Here is a 14,862-nt window from a genome sequence, read left to right as displayed (position 1 = left end):
GTTTATCATTAACCATTAAAATCATAGGCTATATGATATTTTTTATATCTTGTGCTTGTTCCGTACTTTTGTGTGTTTAGTAGTATGTCAAACAAAAAATGTCAATTTTTTTTAATGAATATTGGACAATAAATGTTTTTGAATTTAAATAATGACTTACATTCTGGTCTCTCAGTCAACAAATATTGTACAATTGTCTAGTTAATCATTCAATATCCCAGTAATAGCTGATTACGGAGGACGCACTCTATAAACTTTAGTTTACAAACAGTAAAATGTTAACACGATTTGCAGACAAGTAAACATCATTATTATTGTTTGATGATGTAAAAAGCATAGTAATAAATGTAATAATAAACCAATGTTTGTAAATATTAGCACGAGCGTTACTTTCATGCACATTATTGTTATGATTAACCTTTTACATAATTACATTTATAACGAAATTAACATTCTTGGAACACGAAACGAAACGGTTGCCAGATAAACTTGGTATAAATGATGCCTATCTAGCAAATTTGGCAATATAATTTAATTGTGGCACAAAGTAAAATTCGTTTATGTAAAGGATATCACGAAATTCATGAAAATTCCCTCAATTTCTTCAATTTTAAACTGACCCCGAAATTGTGTTTCTTTCCATTCAAACAGTTTTGAAGATTTTCGACTCTATCGGATGTGCAGCGACAGCAGTCAATCTTTCAACTCATGAAATATTCTCACGACCCAACTCATAAACATTCAGTGTTTGTATATTATATAACTGTCCACCCAGGCAGCACTTGCCAGTTCTTATACTATGACGTTATCCAAATGCCTTCACTTGCACTGATGAAGGGCTAGTGTTGCCCGAAAGCTCTGCTAACTTTTCTGGCTGTTTTACTTTATTGTTTTGATTTAGCTTTTCGCTTTTTTTTTGTATCTCCATTGAGATCCAGCCACTGATACCCACAGCATTGTCATTTTTTTTAGTAATTTGCCTTTGGATTTATATTATATAACACCTAAATAAATTCCTGTCATTTGATTGGACGATTGTGGGTCACATGGCGTGCAATAGTACGAAAAAAAAAAACGTTTCGCGGATGAAAAAAATCTGGTGTACAAATTACTGTGAAATACAACAGCGCCACCTGTTGTCCTGCCTCTGTTCCAACAGCAGCAGATTTTTGTGTACGATTTGGAGATATATATGTACTAAGTTCATTGAAAAAGGCATTTAAATTAGCTTTAGATCGTTTTTAGGATTTTGAATAAATAATGAGGACATCCCTACAAGACGTGAAATCGTTGAAAAAACCATAATTAGCCTAGATAAGTTCCAATTGTCTGTCGAAGTTTTGCCTTTCAGCCAAGCTAGTGCTACTACTAGGTCTAGCCTAGGCCTTTTAGCCTTGCTAGGCCTAGGATTGTTTGGTCGTTTGTTGACATAATTAACACTAAAGTAGGTGTGTTTATAAAATCCATATAAATATAACATTTAGTATAATATTAAAAACCAAAAGTTACTGTTTTAATCAATGTGAATGAAATGTAGGGTTGGCTAGGGCTACCTTTTATTTGCGTTGCCTCGTTGATATATAACCTTTCATCATTCACCTCATGCCATTATTTGTACCATTACACGAATATAAAACATTCATTATTTGTATAATATTGAATGTTGTCCCACAAACCAGAATCAATGATTGGCTACGGCATTTCAAGATAATCAATATGTTCAGCATGATACTAATTGTCATTGTGATATGTTTATATTCGTTTATGTTTTATTCATTAAGAAAATCCCATACCATTACTGCCGTACCGGTGTCAAATATTCAAGGAACTGATCCCAGAATTGAATCTGAGAAAGAAACATTCGTTACAGTTTTTGTTTACGTTACAGTTAGGTTTACGTAATATTTATGACGCCGTTTATTACAAAATGTGGATTAGGTAATGGGAAAATCAATAATAGTAGGCCTATGTGGCTAGCAAATATTCTTTTTAATTAAAGATTGAAGATTGTTTATTATTCAATATAATTGAAGTTCGTAAGCCGTGAGATAATGAATTATTAGTAAGTATTTTATTACATCTTCTCTCGTGTATAAGATGGTATTTATATCTTTGTATAAGAATTAAGTATATCATAAAGCTGTAATTCTTGAAACTCATTGTGTAACAGAACATGACGAATGGTTTACTACTACGACTACGAATATTTCATTAACTTTGATATTTGAATATTATACGTCTTTTAATTAAGTAGTTACTTTTCCCTTACTCCCTGGACTATTAATACGTTTCGAATATCGCAGCAATAGGGAGGTTTTGCAACCTTACGAATACGATAACTAAAACGGATACGTCACACATTTGTGAAACTTTTGAGCTGATCCCCATTTCATATTCGTAAAGCCAAAGAACTTATAACAGGTAAAGCGTATTCGTGTTGACGAATATCACCAGTCATATTCGTAACTACAAAACAAGTATAGTTTTTGATCTATTTTGCACATTTTGCATTTGAATCAGGAATGATTCATGATTATAATATAATTATAGATGTATTGAAAGTAATTTACTAAAGTAATTTACTAAAATGCCAGGTCAATTTTGATAAATAGCAGTTTTTAAAGTCCTCACTCGCTTTGATGTTACGCTAGGCCTAGGTAGCCAAGCATCAACACGTACCTGCGCTTCGCTCAAATTTACCGCAGTCATATTTTGGACGGCGCCCTCAATATTTCGTTGCCCTGCGAAACAGATTTTTACTGGCTTACGAAAACGAATACGTGTGCGTGACGTATCCGTTTTCGTTATCGTATTCGTAAGATTGCGAAACCTCTCTAATTCTGAATTGTGTACGTACACACAACAAGCGCATCAATTCTTTATTGCGATCCAGTCAGTCCACTCAGTGATTACATGTATCTTTAATTAGAAACAACATTTTACTTGCGATTTTTAGTTTGGAAATATTTAAAAAAAAACAAAGAAAATGTCACTTTCAGTCAACAATGCATCCTATGATGCATCTGAATACGGGTGTTCAACATTTAACACCACTGACTATGATTCCTGCATAGACATGTTACGTCTTAGTGACTGGAAGAGGATTTTACGTTACAATATAATTCCTGTTCTGGTCGCCTTTGGAATTGTCGGAAACATGACGACATTCATCGTTATAGTGATAAAACTACATACATCAGCGTACGTGTATCTAGCCAATTTGGCAATAGCTGATACAATGAATTTAATTGTGGCACCCATTGCTGTATGGACAACTGAATTAATTTCTGTTCCATATACGATTGATGAAGTAGGAAATAACTGGATGTGTGGGCTGTTGGATTACTTACCCGATTGTGCCGTACATGTAGGCCTTTTAACTATATTCTGGCTTTCTGTTGAACGTTGTATGGCGATTTGTAGACCTTATCAGTTTAAAACAAGTGGATTTGGTACTCTCTCACGATCCATAAAAATCTGTGCAATTATATGGATTTTCGGTTTGCTGATAAATACTGCAGATGTGTTGTTTTACGAACGAGTATCCGTCATTCTTCCTTGGCCTGATATGTATAGAGGTATCTCAAATCGTGCAACTGGTTGTCTTATTAGACAAGGCTACCAAAAACTTTATGACATTTTTTGGATTATTAACTTTACGGTCACTATAGTGTTAATTGTGGTTATTGTAGTTTTGTATTCGTGTATGTTCTATTCTTTAAGAAACTCCCGCAATACCGTGCCCAATTCATGCGAGACCGATCCACGTTCAAAATCTGAGAGAAAAATATTCTGGACAATTTTTGTGACAGTCACAGTTTATGTTATCTGCATTACACCGTTTTATATGTTAGGGATATTTTTCCTTTTTTATAATCTTGGATATAATGCACTTTCGTTGTTTTTGAATATTTTTCGTTTGGGATTATATCTAAATTCATCTGTAAATCCTTTGATATATACTGTAGTAAATGAAAGTTTTAGAAAAGCATTTGTTGACGTCTTCTACATCAAAGTTCGCAGGAAATTAAATGTTATATTTCATCATTAGAAAAACCTAACTACCACAATATGGAATTTTTAGTATCCCAATACTATTCACATTTCTTTTAATTTTAAGCAGTTACGCTATATACCGCGATCGGTTATAGTACGTTTTAATTAAATATAGGAAGGAAGATAAATTAGACTAATTTTGTGTTACATTTTTGGAGGTGACATTTCCATCGTGTCTGTATATTCATTCGCTATGTGTGATTGTTATATTCGCTTATGATTTATTCAATAAAACAATCCAGAATTGCTACTCCCTTATCGATACAAACTCCTCAAGGAAGAACCGATCTCAGATTTAAATCTGAGAAGAAGTTATTCTTAACAGTTTTTGTGACCACCACAGTTTATGTTGTTTGTATTACACCGTTCCTACTTGTATATAGCATACGTAATGTGGATATAATTAAAACAGTCTCTGGATAGAAGTTGTTCGCCTTGGTGAATATTTAAATTCATCTGTGAATCCTCTGATATACAATGCGCTAAATAACAGTTTTAGACGAGCGTCTTCTATTTCAGAATCCGCAGGAAATTAAATGTTTTTTTAAATTATTAATCAATAATTCGTAAAAAGCATAATGAATTATTCATAAGTGTATTATTAAACATTAATCTGCTGTCAAAGTAATATTTAGTAGATAAGTAAACAGCAATATTGTACTTTTTAATAGTGCAGTGGGAGTCAACGTTGTATACAAACCGATAGCGAGCGTTCGTTCGGGAAGTAGACGAAGAACGGTAAATCGATCGACCAAACAGTCTAGTAAACGGTGTATACTGGCCTTATACGCATATTAACACTTTGGATATGATATTGTTAAAATGTAAATAATAGTAAAATATTCGGGAAAAATATTTCGTTGTTTGCTGTGTGTTTCACGCTGTGGATTAACATTACATTAAACATCAATAGCGTGTGTGGTGCTGAGCTTAACACTGTTTAAAATGTCGTCACATATCATTTCGATAGACTAAGTACAAAACACTATGTCGCTTTCAACCGGCAATACGTTATATAATGTATCCGAATGCGGGAATTCAACTCATAACACCAGTAAATGCAATACTTTCACTGATATGTTCCTTCCTAGTGACTTGGAGACGATTTTACGTTACAATATCATTCCTGTTGTTGTCACTTTAGGCATTGTGGGAAACATAATGACATTTATCGTTATAGTGAGTAAATTACACACATCAGTCTATGTGTATCTAGCCAATTTAACACTATCTGATACGTTGTATTTAATCGTGTCGTCTATTGAAACATGGACAATTGAGGGTTTCATTCCGGTTTCCTTTACGATTGATGAAGAAGTGAAAGAGAACAACTTGGTGTGTGGACTGTTGAGTTATTTTTCTAATAGTACTACACATTTTAACGATTAGTTGGCTTTCTAGTGAGCGTTATATGGCAGTTTGTAGACCTTTTCAGTTTAGAACAAGTAAATTTGGTACTCTCTCAAGATCTGTAAATGTCTGTGCAATTATATGGATTTTCAGTTTGTCGGTGAATACTGTAGATTTTGTTTACCAACGACGAGTGTCCGTCATTCTTCCTTGGCCAGATATGTATAGAGGTATTTCAAATCGTGTAACTATATGTATTATTAAGCAAAGCTACAATAACATATGTACAATTTTGTGGACACTGAAATTTACTATTTCTATCGTGTTAATTATGATTATGATAATTTTATATTCATTGATGCTTTATTCTGTAAGAAAAACACGCAATCTCGTGCAGAATTCACAGGAGACCGACCCACGTTCGAAATCCGGGAGAAAAATATTCTGGACAGTTTTTGTGACAGTGACTGTTTATGTTTTCTGCATGACCCCTTTTTATGTTTTTGGAATATTATACTTCTTAAGTATTTTTAGTTCAAATATATCTTGGCTTTTTCATATCTGTCGTTTCGGAACTTTTTTAAATTCGTCTTTTAATCCGTTGATATATAATGTATCAAATAAACGTTTTAGACGAGCGTTTGATGACGTTTTATGTAGTAGGATTCGGAGAAAACAAACATGATTTATCATTATATTTAAATGTATACACGTTTTTGTGCGAGTCATTCATCGCACGACATATAAGAGAATAATTATGTGTAAAGTATACAGAAATATATATATATAAATATATATAATGATATATGTATAAAGTCGAAAAAACCTGTGTTAAATCACAATGGCGACCGAACATTAGTACAGTTGGCCCTCGTGTAAACTGGAATCACACCAGTAGCCTGGACACACCCTAAAATGCACTCACGTTACCACATACAGTACATAGGTAGACTTTCCATAACGGAAAGGGCTGTATTTGTAGTCGTGGAAAATTATGAGTAACTGAGTTGTGTCGCGTAAGGTGCCGGATTGTTAGAAAACTTACTTGTAAAAAAGCTGTGTTAGAATGGAAATTGGTGATGGAAAAATAAGAAAATTGTCTTCAACTTAATGTGATCGTGTTAACAGAGAGCGTGTTGATCAAAGAGTTCTAAAACCCGCCTTCTCCGTTCTCAAAATAGAATTGTGTTCCCGACCCAATTCTTGATTATCCTTTCAAAGGTTCCACACAAAAAGATAACATTGTGATGGGTGTAGTATTTGGCAGACCTAATGTAAAATACCCTCATAGGCCTACTCTAAAAACAACATATACATAATATAATAACAATATTGATTAGTGTGTTGTATAAAATAATGTAGTTAAAAGCACTCATAATTAAAAAAAATAATAATTATGCTGTAATATACCTGTAGTCGTTACAATACGTTTTAATTAAATGAAGGAAGGTAATGAATTATTCAATATAGTGTTATTTAAATATTGAAGTAAACTTCAATAAATTCGAAATTTTGTTGATTGAATAATTAATTTCGAAGACACAGTTCGTAATGATTTCTTAATTCAATAACAGAACGATTTTTTTGGGGTAAAATGGTTTTATGTTGAAAACATAGAATATGCTATAGTGATGAAATAATTTGGAAGGACACGAAATACTTATTTCAATAAAAAATACATTTGAACCACATTGTCACGTAAAATGTAGTCTGATTTGGGGAACGAAATATTTTATATTTTACTGCAATGCATTTTACTACTACAGTAAATTGTCTTTTTCTCCTTTTTCGTTTCTTGTTACTTTCTTTTTTTGTTTTCTTTCTTTGTTTTTCTTTGTTTTTCTTTTTTGATTAAATTTAAGTTTGAAGAAATTTAAGTTCAAAACAAGTACAGTTGGTACTGTCTCAAGATTCGTAAAAGTGTATCGGGGAATACTTGTTGTGTACTAGTGTACGAATTCTTTCTTTGCCTGATATATGTGTACAGAGTAATATTGTGTTTTGTTTTTGCCAAATTTTATAAACCATTGTTTAAGTAAAGTTAAGTTTTTTAATATTAAATTATGCATAGAAGAGACACTTTTGGTAGTTTGTTGTAACAGTCATAGTTAGTCTGTATCTATTACATAATATGCAAACACAATTTTAGGAGATGTTTTAGGCCGTGTTTTCTGAGCCAAGAATTAACCAATAATTAACTGATCAAGTTAAACGCGATTTAATTGATTCCGGTCAAGAACATTAACCGATATTTATCTCATTCAAATCAGATAACTACCGTATCCGATAAATGCGATAATCTTTAACCTTTGACCCGAATTGCTGCGCGCTCGGTGTTACGACAATGAATGAGTATGCGCACTAAAACAATTAACCGAATTTGTTATGGCTGCGTAAACACGACATTACTGTCATCATAACTTGTCATCTCCATTAACTTTCCGCTTTTTAAAATCTTTGAGCTGAAGTTTGTTTGCACTATAAGTACGATTGATTTTGTAATATACAATATTAGAAGTTAGATGAATTTGAATTGAGGAGAATTATGAACTGTTATAATATAATTCCGACAGTGATAAGGATGATTACAATCATGTATAATGTATATATATATATATATATCCAAAGTCAAATTACTGAAAAAATGACAATGCTGTGGATATCAGTGGCTGGATCTCAATGGAGATACAATAAAAAAGCGAAAAGCAAAATCAAAACGATAAGTTAAACAGGCAGGAAAGTTAGCAGAGCTTTCGGGCAACACTAGCCCTTGCCTTTGGATTTATATATATACATCGAAAGTGGTTCATTGGAATTAAGTGCATCAATTACATTACATATACAATTGATAATAGTAATTATAAAAAAAGAATTTGCATTTAAATTAAATTGCGAAGCAGTGCTATATCAAGAAAACACGCATCATATCTATATTATTTATGATTATGATTATTGACCAATTTGCCGCATCCGTCTCCGGAGCGGAACTTCCCGAAACGCTCCTTTAGAATCAAAGGTCGATATTACTAAACAACTTGTAACCGCACCATAACTGACTGGTCGCTAGGCTGTGTTGCTTTCGTCGCAATAGCTAACTTTCTCTCTCTAGAAGTTAATTTAGAAACGAGTATGATGGATGTGGACATTACAACAAATAATACGATGTCAATTTCAGCTGACAATTCATCATATTATTCTGATGTACCGGAATCTGAATACAACAATAATTCAACGTCTAAGTTGAGTAAATATGATACTGCTATTGCTATGTTCTTGAATAGAGAGTTTGAGAAGAAGATGATTAATGTGTTTAATGTTGTTGTCGCTTTTGGTATTTTTGGAAACATAATGACGTTTATCGTTAGGCCTATAGTAAGTAAACTGCGCAAATCAGTGTACGTGTATCTAGCCAATTTGACAATAGCTGATACGTTGTATTTAATTGTGTCGCCTATTGAAAAAGACAAAAATCAGGATTTTATTCTTAATCAAAATTATAATACTTCTGATGTCGAATGAAGTTGGAGTTGTGGACTTCTAGTTTACCTTCCTTTTAGTGCTGGGCATGCAGCCATATTAACCATTTTCTGGCTTTCCATTGAACGGTATATGGCAGTTTGTATACCTTACCAGTATCAAAAAGGTAGATTTGGTACTCTTTCAAGATGTGTGAAAGTCTGTGTAATTATATGGATTTTTAGTTTGTCTGTAAACACTGCAGTATTTGTTTATACATATCGAGCAACCGTCATTTTTCCATGGCCTGATATGTATAGCGATATCTCAAATCGTGCAACTGTATGTATTATTAACAACAGCTACGAAACACTCAGACTATGTAAAATTCTGTGGACGGTTCAATTTATTATCACTACGGTGTTAATTGTCATCATTTTAGTTTTATATTCGCTCATTTACTATTCTCTAAGAAAATCCTGCAGTATCGTGCCAAATCCATGCGATACCGACTCACGCTCTAAATCTGAAAGGAAAATATTCCGAACAGTTTTTGTGACAGTAACAGTTTATGTTTTCTGCATGGCACCGTTTTACGTGTTTGGAATATTATACTTTTTTAATATTCGTTCTACTGATATATTTTGGGTCTCAACATGTTGTCGTTTTGGAACATATATAAATTCTTCCGTAAATCCCTTGATATATAATGCAGTGAATGAAAGTTTTAGACGAGCATTTGTTGACGTTTTCTACACAAAAATTCGTAGCAAATTAAATGGTATATTTCACGATTAAATGGAACCTGTCACCCGTTATGGCTGAAAATAATATAAAAGTAATTTATGAAATTATAATGTTACATTATTTTGTTTGATCACAATTGCTCATAAGCCTGCTTGTTAAATAAGTAGTTAAGATAAAAAGATTACACGTAATCATGTAATAAATATACCTAAAAATCTGTTTTGTAAATGTTACCATCGAATGTAATGAAAACAGAGCAAGATAATACACGTTGGGAATATACTGGTTGTGTTTTATTATTTGTAATTTAATTTACTGTAGTGTATAGAATACAGTTGTAATGAATTTTCTCCAAAACATAGTTCTCTCTACGGGGATTTGATATTCTCTCAAGATATTTAAAAGTCTGCAATTTAAGTTTGTCGTTAGTCATTACACAATCAATGTATTATTATATTCGTCATTTTCCTCGGAATGGTACACATAGAGGATGCAATACGGTAACAAGACAGGCGACACAAAATGTTCTTAAATTAAAAAAGAAAAAAAAGGTAATCGCTATTTTCAGCATGATATATTAAAACAAATACCAGCAATCAGGGAAGGATGTGGTTACTGTATTTTGTCAGTACGATTCAGATTAATAGATTGAACAGTTCCAGTTAACAGTCAATAAAACAATGTTTTGTAAATCAAAGGGTACCTAAATAATTTAACAGTACTGTAACCTTAAATGTGAAGTAGGATTGGAGTAGGATAGTTACTTAGTGCAGTAGTACTTAACCAATAACAGTTTAGAGTATTAAAATATAAAAATAAAATATAAAAAAATAAATAAAAAAATTAAATATGGAATAACCTACCAACTGAAATTAAATATTCCCCCAACAATTACTTCATTCAAAGCTGGATATATCGATCTCATTTTTTTTCACAAAGCTAAACATTTTCAAAATGTAAAACAGGTTTTCTTTTACCTGATTGTGTAATCCTATATAAAGATGTTAAATAAATACATACATAGTTTGTCTTGTATTATATTGTCTACTTCCTCTAGACATACCTGTACATGGAATCAATCCTCATACCGGTTTAATCAGAGATAACCTGATAGTAAATAACGAGAGGTGTGGTTATCTAGGGGATAGTTGTTCTAGGGGATAGTTGTCCTAGTGGGGTAGTTGTTCGGGTGTTATTTTGCCAGGTACGATTTTGCTCGATAGCAATGCCCTGCGCATGTGGTTTTACGTTGGTTGACTATGGATAGAATTGATAAGATTAAAAAGTAAATTCCAGCCTTCTTAATATGTTGTACTTCGTTAAGATACTCATGTAGATGCTATCACGTCGGTACTGGAGGTCTTTTTTCATTGCCTATGTTTTGCTACTACAGTATACAAATCACTGTACTGTAGAATTTCTTTCTACACATGCTCTGAACAAGACCAGTATGGTTTGGTTAGGAGATATTTAATTGTCAGCTTACTATTACTACTAGTCCATATTTGATCGTTGCGGAAATGTAAATCTTTCTTGCCCAAATGATCCTAGATAAACTAAGTCATCCACCTCTTCTATCGAATTTAATATCAAAACAATCAATTTGTCTAAAGGTTTAAAAAAAAATAATAATAATAACATTATTTTGATTATTTTAACAAAAATAGCTTTAATCTATTTAATTTAACGGCTCTGGCCGGCTGTGCGCTCCATGCACGCTCTTGGGGTCCCCTCTTTAATTGAAAACGTCACAAAAACATGAGTAACCTGTTTACGATTATCCAGTTTCCCAGCATTCTTATTCCTGGGAATGATCAAAGTATACTGATCAAAACCGCGTCGAGAAACTCAACAGTAATTCCTTTCAGAACTTAATACATGGTGTACTGCAAACTTTATATCAACATTTTTGAGTTTGCCATTTAAACCTTCAAATAATCAAATTATAGGTATAACAAATAGGTCTAAATACAGATGCACAAGTTTGCTGATCAACGATTGTTGTTTTCTTATACTGTATTGTGGTATTATTGTCATTCCTTTTCGCTGGCTACATTTCATTAACATTCTAGAATGGGAGCTGATTTGGGTAATAATAGGCAGGTGTTGCGCTCATGGACATTGGTGGTAAACCTTTTGTTCTCGTCATTCTTTCGCTGGCCGTTGAATGAATAGTACGATGTTTAACAGTTTTTTTATAAGGCTGTTTTCACACCGGGCATAACACAGATTTAAGCTGATCATATTCATATTAGAGTTATTAAATCCGACGTAAGTGGTCGTGTGATCTATTGGATCTATAAACTCCATGTCGTTAACTACTATTATTATATAACAGATTTCAGATGTATAGTTATACCACATACTGTCGCAAACGCATAGCAAGTTAAACTGATCGATTGACTATTATAAAACACCATAGCTCCATTTAACTGAAGTTTCGTAATTGTGTTGTATCGGGCGCTGAGGATAAATTGTATCGGAATTACCAAGGATATTTTATTTTCAAGATGATAAGCCTATCATTTTATTGGACAAGTTAAACTCACGCTACAAAATACTAAATGAAGTGAGGTAAGTACAATACATCATTTTGGTGGTTAGGCATACTAACATGTGTATTATAGTATTCCCTTCCTTGACAACATTTATCAAAGTTAGTGAGTTAGCCATCGCACAATATAGATTTTTCCAGCCAAATCGACCTTTATAATTTCACATTAATTTTAATACTGTTTTTGGTATGATTTCATTTAAAATGCATCATACTTCCATAGTGTATAACATTAGGCAAACAATTAATTGTTCTGATTAGTTTATTTATAATTATTTGCCTCAAATAAAAAATACAAATTTACCCCTTTGGGTAAGCCCCATTTAAAAATCCCGCAAATGATGACGTCACTAAATCCACTTTTTCTCTCTTACCAAGCGATAACGAATAGAAATGAATGGTGCCCCTCCCATTTAAGTGGTGTTCCTAATCTAGGGACAAATGTCTCACATAGGTTCCAAAAAGGAATAAACGACTACTCCAACACAAAACATTTTTGTCCTTTGCACATATGTATTGTTATGATGCAGTGTCTTTGGTATAGATTTAGGATTAACACAGGAAACTCAGAAATTATGTGGTCGTCTGTTTAGAGAATCCATGGCGAAATTTGAACTCATTCATCATTCATTTTCATTTTCTACACTTCTTCTTTGCCTCTCTGCTTTGACTTTTGACGTTCAAAATGGGTATAGAAATAAATACAGTAAATAATTATATAACCATGGTATTGAGGTTAGGACAATTACAGAGCCATATATATAAAGAGTTACGACATTGAAAATTAGAAGCCATTTTGTGTCAAAGAATTCGCACGCTGAGGGCGCGCGCGTCTATTTTGTATAGCGTTTTCCTGTAGTTCATGCATTATTTTTAGATTTTTTTGTCTATTTTAGTAATTAATTTTATTAATGGTATTAATTTGGTAACATATATATATTGTGTGTATAATAACAAAAGAATAAATGCTAGTGCCTACATGCAATACATCAAAGCATGAACCAATACAAAAAACACACAAATTCACCCCTCTTTTTATACAGTATATGGCTCTCTGTGTGTTTTTGACACAAACTTTCAGAGACTCGTTCATCATTTCATTTGTAATAATTTGCCTTTATTATTTTAATATTGTTCATACCCTATTCAATATATTAACAAATATATCCACGACACTTTATTATTTTATTTAGTCATCAAAGTATGCATTATGAATTGAAAATATTACATAATTGTTATTAATAGGACGTAGTTATGGGATGTTTCGTTCCAAAATCAATCAATCGAACTTTATAATGTATTATATAACACCTAAATAAATTCCTGTTATTTGATTGGACGATTGTGGGTCACATGGCGTGCAATAGTACGCACTATTAAACGATCGTTTAATAGTACTTTTTGAAACATTTTTGTGTACGAAAAAAAAAACGTTTCGCGGATGAAAAAAAATTTAGTACACAAATTACCCTATGATATGGCTCTGTACTGGGAAATACAACAGCGCCACCTGTCGTCTGGTCTCAGTTTCATTTGTAAACACCACCGCGAGATATGCAACAGCAGCAGATATTTGTGTACGATTTGGACATATATGTACTAATTTCATTCAAAAAGGCATTTAAATTAGCTTTAGATCGTTTTTAGGATTTTGATTAATTAATGGGGACATGCCTACAAGACGTGGAATTGTTGGAAAAACCATAATTAGCCTAGATAAGTTCCAATTGTCTGTCGAAGTTTTGCCTTTCAGCCAAGCTAGTACTAGTAGGCTCTAGGTCTAGCCTAGGCCATGCTCTATTAGGCTAGGCCTAGTCTAGGCGTTTTAGCCTTGCTAGGCCTAAGATTGTTTGGTCGTTTGTTGACATAATTAACACTAAAGTAGGTGTGTTTATAAAATCCATATAAATATAATATTAAATATAATATTAAAAACCAAATGTTACTGTTTTTAATCAATGTGAATGAAATGTAGGCCTTTGGCTAGGGCTACCTTACCTTATTTGATTCAAATGACAAGAATCTATTTAGATGTTATATAAAACAAATAATGAATGTTCTATATTCGTGTAATGGTACAAATAATGGCATTTGGTGAATGATGAAAGGTTAATATCAACTCGGCTGTCGCCTCGTTGATATATAACCTTTCATCATTCACCTCATGCCATTATTTGTACCATTACACTCATAAACATTCATTATTTGTATACTAGCGCACGCGCGCGCAATATTATTTGCCGCAAGTAATTCTTGTACGCTGTGCACGTCGATATTTCACCGTAAAATGTGCAATTACATTTTTTTAAATATAAGAAAAGGTTTAAAGTATTTTCTTGCTCCTATACTTTACATGCATTAACGGAGACCAGTTTGACACAAATTGATCTGCATATCACGTGACTATATAATCCAATGTCGTAACTCTCTCTATATAATATGGCTCTGGGAGATAGCAGAGCCATATTATATAGAGAGAGTTACGACTTCGAATGGATTAGAAGCCGTGTTTGTGTCCAACTATTCCTATGTAGCGTATGGAGTTGAGCCTTTTGTTTTGAAAATGTATAACGTCCAAAAGGCTTTAATTATCGAATTTAATATCAAAACAATCAATTTGATTAAAGGTTTTTGTTAAAATAATAAAAAAAATATAAAGTTACTGCGAACATGATTTAAAACAACAAAAATAGCAATTT

General features: G+C 32.7%; 1 protein-coding gene across 5 annotated transcripts in view; it reads left to right on the top strand.

The window, feature by feature from the left end:
* Positions 1–11,778: 11,778 nt before the first annotated feature.
* LOC144838374 (uncharacterized) overlaps positions 11,779–14,862 on the top strand; it is a 70,340-nt gene continuing 67,256 nt past the window's right edge. For all 5 annotated transcript variants that reach the window (XR_013611630.1, XR_013611632.1, XR_013611628.1 and 2 more), the window contains exon 1: positions 11,779–12,183. The gene's annotated coding sequence lies outside the window, so the exon portion shown is untranslated. The remainder of the gene's footprint in view (positions 12,184–14,862) is intronic.

This window comes from Antedon bifida, chromosome 1 (assembly GCF_963402885.1).
Source record: "Antedon bifida chromosome 1, ecAntBifi1.1, whole genome shotgun sequence".
NCBI lineage: Eukaryota > Metazoa > Echinodermata > Crinoidea > Comatulida > Antedonidae > Antedon > Antedon bifida.
This window is presented reverse-complemented; position numbering and strand designations above follow the sequence as displayed.